Consider the following 19,163-nt stretch of genomic DNA (forward strand, 5'->3'; position numbering starts at 1 on the left):
ACTGAGCCCTGGTCCTCTGCAAGAAAAGCTAGTTCTCTTAACTGCAGAGACATCTTTCAAGCCCGGTAGATTATTTTCAACCATTAATAATATGTTACTTTTCACAGTTGAGCTCAAGCATTATATGAACAACTCAAGAAAATAAGAACAGTAAAACACAGAATTCTTTTTTAAAAAATATTTTTTTTACTAATTATTTTAAAAGTTTATACTTATATATAATAAATTTTGGTCATATTCACCCTTACTTCCCTCTTCCAACTTCTGTACTCCTTTCATGTCCTGGCCAACTTAATGTCCTGTTTTTTAATAATATTTTTAAAATAGACTAAGTTCCAATTTTGTTGCCTCTGTGTGCTTGTGTGTAGGGCCACCCCCAAGAGCATGATCAGCCTACCAAGGGACACATCCCTGAAGAAAACTGACTCTTCCACCACAGTAGCCATCAGCTGTCAAGAGCTGCTCAGTTAGGAGTGTGGGCTCACGACACCTTACCCCTCAAGGCTATCTGACATTTATAGATTCTTAGCAAAAATTGACTGGCTTGATCCTGTGTAAGTCTTCTGCAGGACACCACATTTGCTGTGAGTTCAGGCGTTCAACTGTCCTATCATGCCCAGAAGACACCATTTCCATAACCTGTGGCTCTTACAATCTCAGTATCACCTCTTCTGCAATGTTTCCTGAGTCTGGAAGTAGGGAGGGTATGATACAGATGTCCAACAAAGAATTGTTTTTGAACAATTGTTGTTAGGTTAGAAGAATAATCACAGGCCTGAGACTCCTTTAAACTACAATTGAAGCTCCACCCTAGCTCACAGTGCCCGTTCATTCATGAGTTGCAGTGGCCCTTGATTAGCCACTCATCTTTCCATTAGCTGTCTGCTTCCCTTCCTCTCAAGAGTGACTCAATTCTTCATCATATTTGTTATAAAGGAATCAGATTCTCCTAACATATTGTCTAGGAAATAGCCCCTATAAAACCAAGGAAAGTGGTAGCTTTTGTTGGAGGTCAGTGTGAACAGAGCTGTCATTTCCCCATGGGTGTGGTCTGCTTGTACTTACAGTGACCAATTACAACATTCTAAGGGGCTGTAACTGGCTTTACAGGGCTGCTCTAAAGAGACACGTATGTCCTTCATTCTAGCCAACATAACATTGAAACAATGGACCTAAGAAATCGACCTCTCCCCGGGAATCTCACACTGATAAAACAGAAAACCTAGAGTCTGGACTAGCCAGAGGGAAACTTGTCTCATGGAAAGCCATTTTGAGAATGGAGCCAAGCACTGGTCAGTCAATGCTGGGTGAGACCACGTCTTGATAGGGACAGCTTAATTTGCACAGTCTGGCTTTTGCTTAAACACTAACCTTATCTTGGGACCCTAAAGACAAAGCGGGTGGGGGCATTAGATCCCTTTGACCCTTTTCACAATGTGGCCACGTGGAGTAAATCTTTTTTTTCTGATTTTTGCTATTAACTCGGCTGTTTTAGTTGGCATAATGAGTAGAAGAACGTGGCTTGCGGCACAGGCTGTCACCCCAAGTTTGGAAACATTGCCTTCAGCACTGCTACAAGCATCACAGTTAGTACCACCTCCATGTGGTGACGAGTTTGGGTTTCTATTTGAAAACTTATACAAGGACATTTGGTACATTTATGTGTAAAACTTTTTGGAACATCTAACAGAGACTCTTTTTAGGCCACTATGGAGTTGTGACTTATTTTTAGTAATTTTGCACTTTTTGTTTTACCTTTAGTGAATATTAATTGTAAAAAAAAATAGTAGATTTCATTATAGCATTTCGCACATAACACATAAGATATTTTGATGTATCTGTTTTCCTCATCACCCACCTTAATTTCTTCTCACACTTTTCTAAAAGACTTCCTTCTATTTTCACTTCCTTAATTTTTTTTTTATATTCCCACATTAAAGAAAACATGATGCACTTTCCTGCAGATGTTTGTTGGTTAAGCTGGCAATCTCTGCTTCCATCCACTTTCCTGTAAGCAACGTTAACTTCACTTTTTTATTATATATTTTTTGAGATTATAATTACATCAAGTTTCCCCTTTTTTTTTCTTTCATCTCTTTTCCCTTCCTAGGTAACTCTCTACTCTCTTTCACAATCATGGAATTTAATTGGATTGTGTATGTATGTATTCATGTATGCTCCAAAACATATAAATACAGTAATGCTCAGTTTGCATAATGTCACTTGTGTGTCTATTTTTAGGCTGACCATTTGGTGCTGGATTGGTGTGCTCGTCACCAGTGAAGACTGTTTCTCGTGCCCTCAGCTTTCTTTAGTTGCCTGTAGTTCTTTCATAGGTTTAAGGTCGCTGAGCTCCCCGGCATCCACATTAGCATGCCCGTGTGTGACATCATTTTTCAGGTTATATTTAGGTAGCCATGTTGGTGAGACTTCTGGGGTGTAGCTTCTCTGAAATTTTTAGGAGACAAAAATCTCAGAGCAAACTGCTATTTCTCTGGCTTCATTGCTTCTTTTATTTATTTAAAATTATATTAAATGATTAATTTAATCACTTTACAGCCTGATCCCAGCCCCTTTTCTACTCTCCTCCCAGTTAGACCCTTAGATCTCCTCCCCCATTCTCCCTTCTCCTTTTTCTCAGAGAAGGAAGGCCCCCAAGGGATACCAACTTGCCTGGCACTTTAAGTCACAGCAGGACTAAGAGCATCCTCTCTCACTGAGGCCAGACAAGGCAGCCCAGCTAGGGCAAAGAGATCCAGAGGCAGGAAGCAGAATCAGAGACAGCAGCTCCTCTCATTGTTAGGGGACCCACATGATGTCCAGGCTGCACATCTGCTACATATGTGTAGTTGAGTCTGTAGGTCTTCTACCCACCGACTCCCACAATCCTTCCATCCACTCTTCCACAAGGCTCCCCGACCTCGCTGAGGATCCCTCTATCTGTTTCAATCAGCTGGATGAAGCCTCTCAGAAGGCAGATATGCTAGGGTCCTGCCTGCAAGCATAGCAGAGTATCACTAATAGTGTCAGAGGCTGGCTGTCTCTCATGGGGTGGGTCTCAAGTTGAGCCAGTCATTGTTTTGCTAGTCCCTCAATCTCTGCTCCATCTTTATTCCTATACTTCGTGAAGGCAAAGACAAATTTTGGGTCGGGAGTTTTATGGATGGGTTGGTGACTCCCTCCCTCTACTGGAAGTTTCACCTGGCTCCAGGCTCCAAGCTCCATATCACCTGTTGCTAGGCTGCTAGGAGTTTCTGCTAGGGTCACCTCCATAGATTCCCGGAAGCCTCCCCTGTCCCAGAATTACCCCAACTTATTTCTGTTCTTTCTCCCAGTCCTCTCCCCTGACTCCACTCTCCCAACACCTAATTCCCACCCCGTTACCCTCTCTACCCTTTATCCTAGCAATCCTTCCATCTACTTCAGATATCTATTTTATTTCCTTTTTTGAGTGAGATGCAAGCATCGTCTCTCGGATCCTTGTTGGCTTCTTTGGGTCTGTAGATTGGGGAAGAGCCTTGAGTGCATTGGTACAGGAGAAAACTTTCTGAAAAGAATACCAACTGCTCAGGCACTAAGATCAACAATTAATAAATGGGACCTCATTAAACTTAAAAGCTTCTGCAAGGCAAAGGACATTTTTTAAAACAAAACAGCAGCTTATAGAATGGAAAAAGATCTTCACCAACTCCACAGCCAACAGAGGACTAATGTCCAGAATATATGAAGAACTCAAGAAATTAAACACCAACAAATCAAATAATCTAATTAAAAATGAGGTACAGACCCAATCAGAGATTCTCGATGGAGGAATCTTGAATGGCAGAGAAGCACTTAAAGAAATGTTCATCATTCTTAGTCACCAGGAAAATGCAAATTAAAATGACTCTGAAATCCCATCTTACACCCATCAGAATGGCTAAGATCAAAAGCTCAAGTGACAGCACATGCTGGAGAGGATGTGGAACAAGGGAAACATGCCTTCATTGCTGGTGGGGGTACAAACTTTTATAACCACTTTGAAAATCAATCTGGAGTTTTTTCAAAAAATTGGAAATAGTTCTACCTCAATATCCAGCTATACCACTCTTGGGCATATACCCAGAAGATGCTACACCATTCTACAAGGACAGTTGCTCAACTATGTTCATACCAGCTTTATTCATAATAGCCAGAATCTGGAAACAACCTAGATGTCCCTCAACCAAAGAATTGATAAAACAAAAAACAAACAAACAAACAAAAAACTGTGGTACATTTACACAATGGAATGCTACTCAGCTATTAAAAACAAGGACATCATGAAATTTGCAGGAAAATGGATGGAACTAGAAAAGATTATATTGAGTGAGGTATCCCAGACCAGAAAGACAGGCATGGTATGTACTCACTTGTAAGCTATAAAGTAAAAAATAATCATGCTACAACTCACAAACACAAAAAAGCCAAGGATGGCCCAGTGGAGAATGCTTGAATTTCACTCTGAAAAATGAAATGAAATAAAATGAAATGAAATAAAATAAAATATTCATTTGAAGTAGATGGAGGGAGGAAACTAGGTGGGAGAGGGGGTGAGGAGGGAAATGGGGGTAGGATTAGGTGTGGAGAGAGAGGAGGTGGAGCCGGGGGAGGATTGGGAGAGAGAACAGAAATCAGTGGGGGCATCTTTGGAAAGGGGGATTCCTGGGAGTCTGTTGGGGGTGACTATAGCTAAGATCTATCAGTGGGGGATATGGAGCCTAAACTTGCCACTCCTGTAGCCAGGTGGGATTTCCAGTGGAAGGAGGGCAACATCAAGCCAGGGATAAAGCCTTTGACCCCAAATTTGACTTGCCTACAGGAAGTGTAGGGATGAAGATGGAGCAGAGATTGAGGGAATGACCAACCAGTGAGTAGCTCAACTTGGGATTCACTCTAGGAGAGAGAGCCAACCCCTGTCACTATTAATGATACTCTGCTACACTTGTAGACAGGACTCTAACATAACTTTCTTCTGAGAAGCTTCATTCAGCAGCTGATGGAAGCCAATGAAGAGACCCTCAGGCAAACAATAGGCAGAGAGTGGGGAGTCTTGTGGAAGAGTGGAAAGATTGGGGGAGCTGGAAGGGTCAAGGACACTGCAAGAAGACCCACAGAGTCAACTGACCTGGGCCCACGGGGGCTCACAGAGACTGGACCACCAACCAGAGAGCATGCATGGGTGGACCTAGACCCCCTACACATATGTAGCAGATGTGCAGCCTGGTCAGCATGTGGGTCCTTTAACAGTGGGAGTAGGGACTTTCTCTACCCGCCTACCTTCGGATCTCTTTGCCCTAGCTGGATGCCTTTTCAGGTCTCACTGGGAGAGGATGTGCTTAGTCCTGCTGTGACTTGAGGTGCCTGTGTGGGTTGGTCCCACATGGGGGACTCCCCTTCTCCAAGAAGGAGAGGGGGAGAATGGTGAAAGGGGTGGGACTTAGAGGAGAGGAAGGAGTGGGCTGGGATCAGGCTGTAAAGTGATTAAATAAAGAAAGAAAAATTAAATTAAAAAAAAAAACAAAACAAAACATAAAAAACATCTTGTTGTGGAAGTTGTGGTGTGTCATAGTGTATCCAGACATCTTCACTTGCAAATTTTCATTGCAATAAGTCATTGGTCTGGTTCGAGTTCTCTGGTTTTATCATACCATCAACACTAGATCCTCACTGGGACTCCTCTGGGACATCCTGTGCTGCCCTGTGTTATGAAGGTCCTGCAGCTTTGGATCTGTAAGACCAGCCCTTTCACACATTCCATCAGTTCATAGATGTGGTAGATGTTGGTGTGGACCAACTCAAAACCCTGGATCTGAGCCTGGGTGGAAGCTGAGCTGGTCAGCCCACCTGCTCTTGTGTACCCATGCCTCCAGCACTCCAGTGCAAGCTCTGCAGCACTGCCCTGGCTAGCTCACACAATGCTTTAGCTAGCAAGGGGCAGGGCCAGATCTCCTGCTCTCATGCCCTTGAGGATGGCTCATGCCCACCCACACCGCTGGAGCCAGCAATCCCTAGTGCTCCAATATGCTGCAATCAGTGAGGGGCTGAGACAGCTCTCACACCTTCAGGGCTGGCTCACTTGTGCCTTTGCCATCAGGACAAGTTCTTCTGAGCTGCCCAGGGCCTGCCCTCCCTAGTGCTGCTGCCACCATCAAGGGTTTTGGTCAGCTCTCCTGATCCCATGATGGCTGCAGGTGGAAAGAGGCAAGGGGTGAAGGGTGAGAATATTCCCCTGACCCCCACACCCTCTCACTGAAGATGGGGGTGAGGTCAGCTCTCCCATGCTCACATCCTCGGGGCCAGCTTACCTGTGCTCACCAGCAGTGTCAGATCTACTGTGCTGTCCAGGTGAGGTACAGGGCCTGCTCTCCCAAGGGGTGCAGCCGCTGAGAGGTGGGACCAGCTCTGCATAGTCCTTGGACATCTAAGCTGCAGCCCAGACCAGTGACATCTGCATGGTCTTTAGTGGTAACATGAGCCATGGACATAGACACAGAATCCTGCAGCTGTATGGCCATGCACTCAGACATGACCCACAGCAGCAGCACTGGCTGGGACTTCACCATGGCCTCAGGGGGCAGGTCAGGCTACTCACAGGCTATTCAGCTCCACCCCGGAGTCTCCATTGCTTGAACTGTTCTACGTCTCTCTCTCTCCCATCTGTTTGTCGAGTACTTACACATTGTTGTGGCTCCCACTGGCAGCAGGTGATGCAGCATGTGGGTCACTGGGCATCTTCTCCTCTTTGTTTTTAATGTCCTTTACCCCAGTAGTCAGGAGCCTTCTTTGTTGGTATAATGTTCTTTTGAAATGTATACACCTTCAAATGCTGATTTCTCTTCCCCCACTCTGGTTTCAATCAGACATTGCAATGTGATACTTTTTCTAAACATCACCTGTCTCAACTTTGTGTAAACATGACAAAATAAAACAACCAGCCACAATGTTGAGCAATAGAGAGGAAGGAGTAGGCGGGAGAGGGGAGGAGCCAGAGGACAGGAAGGTGGGAGGCAAGGAGGCGAGGGAGAGAGGGGCAGGAGTGAGGCTGGGAGAGCAGAGGCAGGAGCAGAGGTCTTGGAACTACATGGAGCATGAACTAGACCTAAGATTTCACAAAAAGCAAGTATAATGGGTGAATCTGAATGGTAGGAAACTATGCAAGCTTGGAGGTTTAGGATGGAGTAACTATTGCCCAGCATTGTGTTCTAGGTTAATCAAATAAATCCCAGTCTCTGTGTGGTGATTTGGATATAAAGCTGCTTAGGACTAACAGCAGCATTATTAAAAGATAGTTAATAGTAAATTTTAACAGAACTTAAACAGCACTTCTTTAATGATACATCATACCATAAACATGCTCAGTAGCAAAAGCCATAACAATTGTCTGTGTATGGGGTGAGAGATTTTCCTTTTCCCCATCTGAGAGCCTGGGGTACAGCAATCAGTTCTGCTCTCTGGGCTGATGCACTTCTCCCCGATGCTAGGGCCCAAATTGTTTCACTTAAAGTAAATACCACAACCCCACGAAACTGATTCCATCTTTTTAAATTTTTTTTTATTTTTTTATTTTTTACAATTTATTCATTTTCTATCTAGATTGTGGCCTTCCCTCATCTCCTCCTGTTCCCACCTTCCTTCCCTAATCCCCTTCCCCATTCATTTCCCCTATTCTACTGAAAGGAGGAGTCCTCCTCCCCTGCTATCTGACCCTAACTTATCAAGTCTAATCAGGACTTCGTGCATCCTCTTCCTCTGTATCCTGTCAGGGCCAAGTCGCCAGGGGCAAATCATCAAAGAACAGACAACCAAATTCATGTCAGAGACAGCCCTGCTTCCCTTACTCGAAGACTTACTCCCCTTACATGGAGACTGAGCTGCCTATGGCTACATCTGAGCAGGGGGTCTAGGTCCTCTTCATGAATGGCCCTTGGTTGGTGCATCAGTTTCTGCAGTCTCCAAACCACCCCCCCCGACTCCAGAGTTTTTGGCTTGTTGGTCTCCTTGTGGAGCTCCTGTCCCCTTCTGGTCCTTCTGTCCCCCACCTTCTTCCATTAGACTCCCTGCTCTCTGACCAAAGTTTGGCTGTGAGTCTCTGCACCTATGTTGATCCCCTGTTGGGTGGAGCCTTTCAAAGGACCCCTGTGATAGGCTCCTGTCCTGTTCCCTCTCTTCCACTACTTCTGGTGTCTATCCTGTTTGCCCTTCTGAATGATATTTAAGCATCCTCCCTAGGGTCCTCCTTGTTGAGCTTCTTTAGGTCTGTAGATTTTAGTATGGTTATCCTATATTATCTAGCTAATATCTGCTTAAAAGTGAGTATATACCATGAGTGTCTTTCTGGTTCTGGGTTACCTCACTCAGGATGATCTTTTTTAGTTCCATCCATTTGCTTGCAAATTTCATGATTTCCTTGTTTTTAATTGCTGAGTAGTATTCCATTGTGTAAATGTGCTACAATTTCTGTATTTATTTTTCAGTTGAGGGTCATCTAGGTTGCTTCCAGATTCTGGGCATTATGAATAAAACTGCTATGAACATAGTTGAGCAGGTGTCCTTGTTTAATGGTAGAGCATCTTTTGGGTGTATACTCAATCTTGAGGTAGCGCTATTCCCAATATTTTGAGAAGGTGCCAGATTGATTTCCAAAGTAATTGTGCTGGAAAAAGAAAGAAAGGGAAATACAGGGCTATTTTACAGGAATAATAAGACAAAAGGTAGATTATTGAATCTACTCAACTTATAATTTTATTTGTTATTCTTAAATAAGGTTAATTTGAATTCTGGTATGGGATTTTCCATATTGGTGCAAAAACAAGTCTATTATTGATACATTGGTATAAGCTTTAGTATATTGATACAAATTCAAGTTTACTTCCAATACTTTTAAACTGCTATTGAAAACTGGTTAGGATATTAGGTAAAGCAAGTTAATTGCTAGTTAATCAACTTATAATCATGTCAGACACTAGTCTAATTTATCACAGGAGTATACATCCTAGGTTTAACAGATAGATATGATTTTTGTAGACAAATCAGTTACATAAAGATAGGTAGTCTTCAAAAACTTCAAAGTCCTGCAAAATATGGCATTAAAATGTTTATATTATTTTAAAGATTCTTTGACAATGAGACAGGTCATCTCCTGGCACCACCCTAACTACCTCAAAGAAGATGATGAACATTGAAGAACCTCCATATGGAGATGGCTTCAAATGTGACAAACAAGCCACTTGGGTAAAGAAAATACCCTCACTTCAAGACAGACAAATTCTGCCAAAAATGGGCAAGCTTATGCAGGACAAGCCAACTGCTGAACTCTGCCAAGATAGGGTAAGCAAGTCCTAAATAGTTCCTGCTTCACATATATGTTTGTCAAATATTCTGAGCCAGAAGGCTGAAGATGATGCTCCAACATTATAGAGAGTTATGGGTGACTGTTCAGCAGCAAACTGTCTCTGTCAATTTTTTATTTTTTGGAAGTTGCTAACATGCACTTTCTATTTACTCTAATAAGTAATTTTATTCCTTCTCAAGTCTCTGATGGAGTTGACGACCAAATAGTTATAGTGCCACAATTAAGCTTAAGTTGTTTAGAAGTTAAGAAATGCTTTCATATAGGTAATACCAATAAGGATAAAAGTTAATTTAGGTATAGAACTCTAAACTTGTCAAGATAGATAGGATAATCAGATACTTTTTCCTAACTTGCTAAATACACATGGACTGGACATTGCACATGTAGATTTTACCTAACAATCTTCATAATTTCTTAATTATTATTGCATCGAAAGAAAAGGAGCCTTTTATTGGACTTAAAGGGGGAAATGTTGGTATAATGTTCTTGTGGAATGTATACAATTTACCCTTGTTCATTCAAATGCTGATTTCTCTCCCCAGCTCTCTGGTTTCAATCCGGACATTGTATTGTGATGTTTATTCTAAGCATCACCTGTCTCAAGTTTGTGTAAACATGCCACCATTTGTTCTCCAATTTGTCAGTTAAAACAACCAGCCACATGTTGAGCAACGGAGAGGAGAGGAGAGGGTGGGACATCCTGGTTCAGAGTGGGAGGAGAGGAAGGAAGAAGGAGGAGAGGGAGGAGTGGGAGGCAGAGGAGGAGGAGAAGGGGCAGGAGCAGAAGCTGAAAGAGCAGAGGCTGGATCTTGGAATGACGTGAAGAGATGAACCAGACCTAAGATATCACTAAAAGCAAGTATAATGGGTGAATCTGAATGGTATGAAACTATTTGGGCTTGGAGGTTTAGGATGGAGTAACTATTGCCCAGCATTGTGTTCTAGGTTAACTAAATAAAGCCTAGTCTCTGTGTGGTGATATGGTTATACAGCTGTTTAGGACTAACCACAGCTTAACTAAAAGATATCAATAGGAAAAGTTAAAAATAAAATACAACATAGTTGTTAAAGTTTGCACTCCCACCAGCAATGGAGGAGGGTTCCCCTTTCTCCACATACTCTCCAGCATGTGCTGTCACTTGAGTTTTTGATCTTAGCCATTCTGATGGGTGTAAGATGGAATCTCAGAGTCATTTTGATTTGCATTTCCCTGATGACTAAGATGCTGAACATTTGTTTAAGTGTTTCTCTGTCATTCATTATTTCTCTGTTAAGAATTCTCTGTTTAGCTCTGTACCCCATTTTAAAATTGGATTGTTTGGTTTGCTGGTGTTTAATTTCTTGAGTTCTTTATATATTCTGGATATTAGCCCTCTCTCAGATATAGGGTTGGTGAAGATCCTTTCCCAGTCTGTAGGCTGTTGTTTTGTTCTGTTGACAGTGTCCTTTGCTTTACAGAAGCTTTTCAGTTTCATGAGGTCCCATTTATTGATTGTTGATCTTAGAGCCTGAGTTGTTGGTATTCTATTCAGGAAGTTGTCTTCTATGCTAATGAGTTCAAGGCTCTTCCCCACATTTTCTTCCAACAGATTTATTGTCTGGTTTTATGTTTAGATCTTTGATCCACTTGGACTTTATTTTGTGCAGGGTGATATCTATTTGCATTTTTCTACATGTGGATGTCCAGTTAGACCAGCACCATTTGTTGAAGATACCATCTTTTGTCTGCTGTACGGTTTTGGCATCTTTGAAAAAAAAATCAGGTGTCTGTAGGTGTGTGGGTTTATTTCTGGGTCTTTGATTTGATTACAATGATCAACCAGTTTGTTTCTCTACCAGTACCATGCAGTTTTTTATTACTATTGCTTTGTAGTGCAGCTTGAAGTCAGGGATGGAGATACAGCAAGAGGATCTTTATTGCATGGGATTATTTTAGCAATTCTGGTTTTTTTTTTTCTCATGTAAAGTGGAGAATTGTTCTTTCAAGGTCTGTAAAGAATTGTGTTGGTAGTTTGATGGGAACTGCATTGAATCTGTAGATGACTTTTGGTAAGATGGCCAGTTTTACTATGTTAATCCTACTGAGCCATGAGCATGGGAGATCTTTCCATCTTCTGATATCTTCTTCATTTTTGTCTTCAGAGACTTTGGGTTTTTTTTTTTTCATACAAGTTTTTCACTTGCTTGGTTAGAGTTACACCAAAGTACTTTATTTATTTATTTTTTTTGTGGCTATTGTGAAGGGTGTTGTTTCCCTAATTTATTTCTCAGCCCATTTGTCTTTTGTATAAAGGAGGGCTACTGACATTTTTTTAGTTAATTTTGTATTCAGCCACTTTCCTGAAGGTGTTTATCAGCTGTAGGAGTCCCCTGATTGAATTTTTGGGGTCACTCCTGTATACTATCATATCATCTGCAAATAATGATACTTTGACTTTTGTTTTTCAATTTGTATCCCCTTGATCTCCTTCAGTTGTTTTATTGCTCTAGCAAGGACTTCATGTGCTATGTTGAAGAGATACAGAGAGAGTGGGCAACCTTGCTTTGTCCCTGATTTTAGTGGAACTAGTTTAAGTTTCTCTCTATTTAGTTTGATGTTGGCTATAGGCTTGCTGTATATTGCCTTTGCTATGTTTAGGTATGTGCTTGTATCCTTGATCTTTCCAAGACTTTAAACATGAATGGGTGTTGGATTTTATCAAATGCTTCAGCATCTAAGAAGATGATCATGTTGTTTTCTTTTTCTTTCAGTTTGTTTATATGGTGGATTACACTGATGGATTTTCATATATTGAACTACCCCTGCATGCCTGGGATGAAGCCTACTTAGTCATAGTGGATAATATCTTTGATATGTCCTTGGATTTAGTTTGCAAGTATTTTATTGGGGTTTTTTTTTTTGCATTAATGTTCATAAGGGAAATCAGTCTGAAATTGTTTCTTTGTTGGGTCTTTGTGAGGTTTAGGTATCAAGGTGACTGTGGCCTCATATAAGGAGTTTGGTAATGTTCCTTCTGTTTCTAACTTGTGAAATAGTTTGAAGGGTATTGGTACTAGCTCTTCTTTGAAGGTCTGGTAGAATTCTTCCCTGAAACCATCTGGTCCTGAAATTTCTTTGGAAGGGAAACTTTTTTTTTACTTAAATTTTTTTTTATTAATTACACTTTATTCACTTTGTATCCCCCAATAAGTCCCTTGGAAGGGAAACTTTTGATGAATGCTTCTATTTCCTTAGGTTATATAGGACTATTTAATTAATTTACCTGATCTTGATTCAATTTTGGTAAGTGAAATCTATCAAGAAAATTGTTCATTTCATCTAAATTTTCAAATTTGTGGTATATAAGCTTTTGAAGTAAGACCTAATGATTTTTTTGGATTTCCTCAGTGTCTGTCATTATGTCCTCTTTTTCATTTCTGAGTTTGTTGATTTGGTTACTGTTTCTTTGCCTTTAGTTTGGCTAAGGTTTTGTCTATCTTGTTGATTTTCTCGAAGAAACAGCTCTTGGTTTCATTGGTTGTTTAAATTGTTTTCTTTGTTTCTAGTTTGTTGTTTCTAGACCTGAGTTTAGTTATTTCCAGCTGTCTACTTCTCTTGGGTGTATCTTCTTCCTCTTCTTCTTCTTCTTCTTCTTCTTCTTCTTCTTCTTCTTCTTCTTCTTCTTCTTCTTCTTCTTCTTCTTCTTCTTCTTTTCCCTAAGGCTTTCAGGTGAGCTGTTAAATTGCTTATGTGAAATGTTTTGTATTTCTTTATGAAGGCATTTAGTGCTATGAAGTTTCCTCTTAGCACTACTTTCATTGTGTACTGTAAGTTTGTGTATGTTGTGCCTTTATCTTCATCGAATTCTATGAAGTCTTTAATTTCTTTCTTTATATCTTCTCTGTCCCAGCTATTCTTGAGTAGAGAATTGTTCAGTTTCCATATGTGTGCAGGCTTTTTGCTATTTCTGTTGTTGCCGAGGTCCAGCTTTACTCTATGGAGATCTGATAGGATTCAAGAGAGTATTTCAATCTTCTTGTATCTGTTGAGGCTTGCTTTATGACTTACTATGTGGTCTTTTGGAGAAGGTTCTGTGAGGTGCTGAGGTGCTATTCTTTTGTGTTTGGGTGAAGAGTTCTGTATGTATCATGAAATCTGATCGATTCACAAAATCTGTTAGTGTCATTGTTTCTTTGTTTAGTTTCTGTTTCATTGACTGTCCTTTGCTGAGAATGGGGTGTTGAAATCTCTCAGTATTAATGTATGGGAAATCTATGTGTGGTTTAAGCTTTATTAATGTTTCTTTTACAAATGTGGGTGCCCCTTGTATTTGGGGCATAGATGTTCAGAATTAAAATTTCTTCTTGGTAGAATTTTCTTTTGATGAGTATGAATTGACCTTCTTCATCTCTTTTTTTTAATTTTTCATCAATTACACTTTATTCATTCTGCATCCCCCCATAAGCCCCTCCCTCCTCCCCTCCCAATCCCACCCTCCCTCCTCCCTCTGCTTGCATGCCACTCCCGAAGTCCACTAATAGGGGAGGTTCTCCTCTCCTTTCTGATCTTAGTCTGTCACTTCACATCAAAAGTGGCTGCATTGTCCTCTACTATGGCCTGGTAAGGCTGCTCCCCCCCACCAGAGGGAGGTGATCAAAGAGCAGGCCAATCAGATTATGTCAGAGGCAGTCCCTCTTCACATTACTATGTAACCCAATTGGACTCTGAACTGCCCTGGGCTACATCTGTGCAGGGGTTCTGGATTATCTCCATGAATAGTCCTTGGTTGGAGTATGAGTCTCTGGGAAGTTCCCTGTGTTCAAATTTTCTTGTTCTGTTGCTCTCCTTGTGGAGACCCTGTCCTCTCCAGCTCTTACTATTTCCCAGTTCTTACCTAAAATTCCATTCACTCTGCCCAACAGTTGCCCATCAGGCTCAGCATCTGCTTTGATAGTCTGAAGGGCAGAGGCTTTCAGAGGCCCTCTGTGGTAGGTTCCTAGGTTGTTTCCTGTTTTCTTCTTCTGATGTCCATCCTCTTTGCCTTTCCGGATGGGGATTGGACATTTTAGTTAGGGTCCTCTCTCTTGCTTAGTTTCTTTAGATGCACAGGTTTTAGTGGGTTTGTCCTATGTTGTATATCTATGAGTGAGTAAATACCATGTGTGTCTTTTTGCTTCTGGGACAACTCACTCAGAATGATCCTTTCCAGATCCCACCATTTACCTGCGAATTTCATGATTTCCTTACTTTTCATTGCTGAGTAATATTCCATTGTGTAGATGTACCACAATTTCTGCATCCATTCTTCAGTTGAGGGGCATCTGGGTTGTTTCTAGCTTCTGGCTATTACAAATAAAGCTGCTACAAACATGGTTGGGCAAATGTCCTTTTTGTGTACTTGAGCCTCCTTTGGATATATGCCCAGTAGTGGTATGGCTGGATCTTGAGGAGACTTTCCTCATCTCTTTTGATTAATTTTGGTTGAAAGTCTATTTTGTTAGATATTAGAATGGTTACTTCTGCATGCTTACTGAGTCCATTTACTTGGAAATCCATCTTCCAGCCCTTTACTCTCAGGTAATATTTATCTTTGTGGCTGAGGTGTGTTTTTTGTATGCAGCAGAATGTTTGATTCTACTTATACATCCATTCTGTTATTCTGGCTTTTTATTGGAGAGTTGAGTCCATTGATGTTGAGAGTGATCAATGACCAGTAACTGTTAGTTCCTTTTATTTTGATGTTGGTGTGGTAGTGTGTTTGTCTACTTTTAGTTTTGCCCTAGAGAAGTTATTTATTTTCTGTGTTTTTCTCAGTGTAGTTAGCCTTTTGGGTTTGCATTTTTCTTTCTAGTATCTTCTGTAGGGTTGGATTTGTGGGTAGGTACTGTTTAAATTTTTTTCATAGTTGAATATCTTGTTTTCTCCATTTGTGATGATGGAGAGTTTTGCTGGGTATAGTAGTCTGGGCTGGCATCTGTGTTGTCTTGGGATCTGCATGATATTTGTCCAGGCCCTTCTGGCTTTCATAGTCTTTGTTGAGAAGTCAGGTGTGATTCTGATGGGTTAGACATTAAATGGTACTTGGCCTTTTTCCCTTGCAGCTTTTAATATTTTTTTTTGTTGTTGTACATTTAGTGTTTTGATTACTATGTGGTTATTTCTGGTTTTATCTATTAGGTGTTCTGTAGGCCTCTTGTATGCTTATAGGCATCTTTTAAATTGGAGAGATTTTTCTTCTATGATTTTGTTGAAAATATTTTCTGAACCTTGGAGATGTAAATCCCTTTTCCCCTCTATTCCTATTATTCTTAGGTTTTTGTCTTTTTATGTTGTTCTTTATTTATTTTTTGGATGGTTTGTGTCAGGAATTTTTTTTAATTTTTAAAAAGAAATTTATTTGTTGACATTTGGGCCAAATGAACATGTAACAGAAGCATGAGTGTTAGAAAATCCTTTTTTTTAATTTTTTATTTTTTTGTGTTAATCAGGTTATTTACTTTGTATCCCAGCCATAGCCCCTTTAACATTTTCTTTGACGGATTCATCAATTCCTTCCATTGTATTTTCTACACCTGAGATTCTTTCTTTCATCTCTTGTATTCTGTTGGAGATGCTTACTTCTGTAACTCCTGTTTTCTCCCTCTCCAGGATTTCTTCAGTTTGTGTTTTCTTTAATGTTTAATTTCCAGCTGCAGATTTCGAACCATTTTGTTGATTTTCTTCACTCATTTGTTTGTTTGTATTTTCTTGCCTTTCATTCAATTCCTTCAGCTGTTTGTGTGAACTTTATTTCTTTCAGTGATTTAATTATTTCCTCTTTAAAGGCCACAGTATGTTTGACTTTATTTTCCTGTATTTCTTTACAGATTTTTTTCATTTCTTCCACTATCATCTTCATAAGCATTGGTTTAAGGCCATTTTTTTGAGTTTCACTTGTGTTAGGGTACTGGGTTCTGGAGATGCCATATTGTTTTGGCTTTGGTGATTCTGTTTTTACAGTGGCCTTTACCCATCTGGCTGTCTCAGGTGTTGGCTGGAAATTCCTGGTGCCTTCTGGAGTCCTGGGGAAGGCAGGGTGGTGTAGGAAGTCCCCTTGACAGGAAGCTGATTGTTCCTGAAGGAGCCTTCCTCAGATTGTTGGGTTTGGTGTCTGATTGCCTGGTGATTTTCAGGATACTGTTGCAGCTCTCCTCAGGTGTATGATCCTGTGGCTAACTGGTCTCCTTAGGAGCCCACGGGTTCTCCCCTAATCAGAGGAAGTCCTGGAGCCAGCTTCCCTGCCACTGGTTTTCTTTCTCTGAATTTCAGTGAGCTACAGGTGCTCAGACCCTGTGTTTGCTGGTAGTAGCCCTCTTGAAGAACCACCAAGCCCAGAGGTTTGGTGGGTCTCACTAGGGAGACAGATTGAGCTTTGGAGCAGCATCTGGGGCTGATCCTGTGTTCCCAGGCATCTGTAGGTCTGAGATTGGAGTTCCATGCCCCACTACCAAGAAGTTATTTAGTGGCCAGTGAGCCCAGCCCACAGGCATGTGACAGAGGCTAGAGATTCTAAGCCTGCAGGAACCTAGGAACTTTTCTGGAGATTAGCTGGGTGCCCTGATTGTTTTCCTCACTATTGGGGATTCCTCACAACTGGAAGACCCACTCTGTGGTGCTTTGGGGCCCACAGTTTAGTCTAGGACCATGAGCATAGCACACAGGTGTGTGGCTATGTGCCCAACTGCAGGAACCCAGGAGTTAGCTGGGTGACATGATGTCAGACTTGATTGTTTCCTTCACGGTGGGGTTTCCTCTCACCTGGGGAACACAATTGTTGTGTTTTGGGGCCCGCAGTTTGGTCTGTTGGTCACTATGCATTCACTGCTGCCCTGCTGATCAGACACACTGTGCTATTGGCACAGCCACCTTGGATTCTCTGTCAGTGTTTGATTTTTTTTTTTTAGTGTGTTATATATTCTGGATATTAGCCCTTTGTGGCATGTAGGATTGGTGAAGATCTTTCCCCAATATATATATATATATATATATATATATATATATATATAGTCTTTTCATTTTATTGACAGTGTCCTTTGTCTAATAGAAGCTTTTCAGTTTCAAGAGGTCCCACTTATTAATTGTTGACCTTAGAGCCTGAGCTGTTGATGTTCTGTTCAGGAAGTTGTCTCCTGTGCCAATGAGTTCAAAGCTCTTCCCCACTTTTTCTTTTAACAGGCTTAGGGTATATGGTTTTATGTTAAAGTCTTTGATCCACTTAGACTTTAATTTTGTGCAGAGTGATCTATTTGGATTTATTTGCATTTTTCTACATGTGGACATCCAGTTAGATCAGCACCATTTGTTGAAGATGCTAACTTTTTACTGTTGTATGGTTTTGGCATCTTTGTCAAAAATCAGGTTTCTGTAGGTGTGTGGGTTTATTTCTGGGTCTTTGATTTGATTCCATTGGCTAACTAGTCTATTTATATGCCAGTATCGTGCAGTTTTTATTACTGTTGCTCTATGGCACAGCTTGAAGTCAGGGATAGAGATACCTCCAAAAGATATTTTATTGTATAGGATTGTTTTAGCTATTCTGTTTTTTGTTTTTGTTTTTGTCTTTCTATACAAAGTTGAGAATTGTTCTTTCAAAGTCTGTAAAGAACTGTATTGGTATTTTAATGGGGATTGCATTGAATATGTAGATTGCCTTTGGTAAGAAGGCCATTTTTACTATATTAATCCTACCAATCTTTCCTCTTCTGGAATCTTCTTCAATTTCTTTCTCCAGAGAATTGAAGTTCTTGTCATACAGGTCTTCGACTTGCTTGGTTAGAGTTACACCAAGATACTTTATATTATTTGTGGCTATTGTGAAGGGTATAGTTTCCCTAATTTCTGTCTCAGCCCATTTGTGTTTTGTGTACAGGAGAGCTACTGATTTTTTTTCTTATGCAGCCACTTTGCTGAAGCTGTTTATTAGCTGTAGGAGTTCTCTGGTGGAAATTTTGGGGTTGCTTACATACAGTATATCATCTACAAATAGCAATACTTTGCGTACTTCCTCTTCAATATGTATGTCCTTTATCTCCTTTAGTATCTTATTGCTCTAGCTAGAACTTCAAGTACCATATTAAACAGGTAGGGAAAGAGTGGGCAGCCTTGTCTTGTTCCTGATTTTAGTGGAGTGGCTTTGAGTTTTTCTCCATCTAATTTGATGTTGGCAATTGGCTTGCTGTATCTAAACATAATAATGTTTACATATGGACCTTGTATCCCTGATATCTTTAAGAATTTCATTGGGACATTCTATTGCAGCAATAGAAGTAAACTAATATGAATCTTGCTCTCTGAAGGACCATACTTATAAAAAAAGGTCCAGTGAGACTGACTGGATGATTGGTTGGTTGGCTGGCTGGGTGATTAATTAGGACTTCAATGATATGGACAAACTGATCTGAGGCCTGAAGCATAAGTTTTCTCACTTTGCTATAATCCAGCTACCTGATTTTTCAACCAACATATTTGTAAAGCGTATTGCTTTAAGAGTCGGTGTATTGATTGAAGAGTTGGTTACGTTACAGAAAAACTTCATGAAATTGCTACCTCTTCAGAACACAGTATTTGGTCCAAGCTGGATCTGTGCTCCTGGACCATGTTCACTCATATTCGATTTCAGAGGAACCATTTCTTTTTATTCTAGAGATAAGAACTATGTTGGCATGCACAGTTCATAGAGTAGCTCAGGAGAATCTCTTCTAAAGAGATTCCATTTCAGAATGACAGAAGTAATGCTAACTCTTGGGCTCTGATGATAAAATATCTACTCAG

This window comes from Meriones unguiculatus, chromosome 17 (genome assembly GCF_030254825.1).
Source record: "Meriones unguiculatus strain TT.TT164.6M chromosome 17, Bangor_MerUng_6.1, whole genome shotgun sequence".
NCBI classification, from domain to species: domain Eukaryota; kingdom Metazoa; phylum Chordata; class Mammalia; order Rodentia; family Muridae; genus Meriones; species Meriones unguiculatus.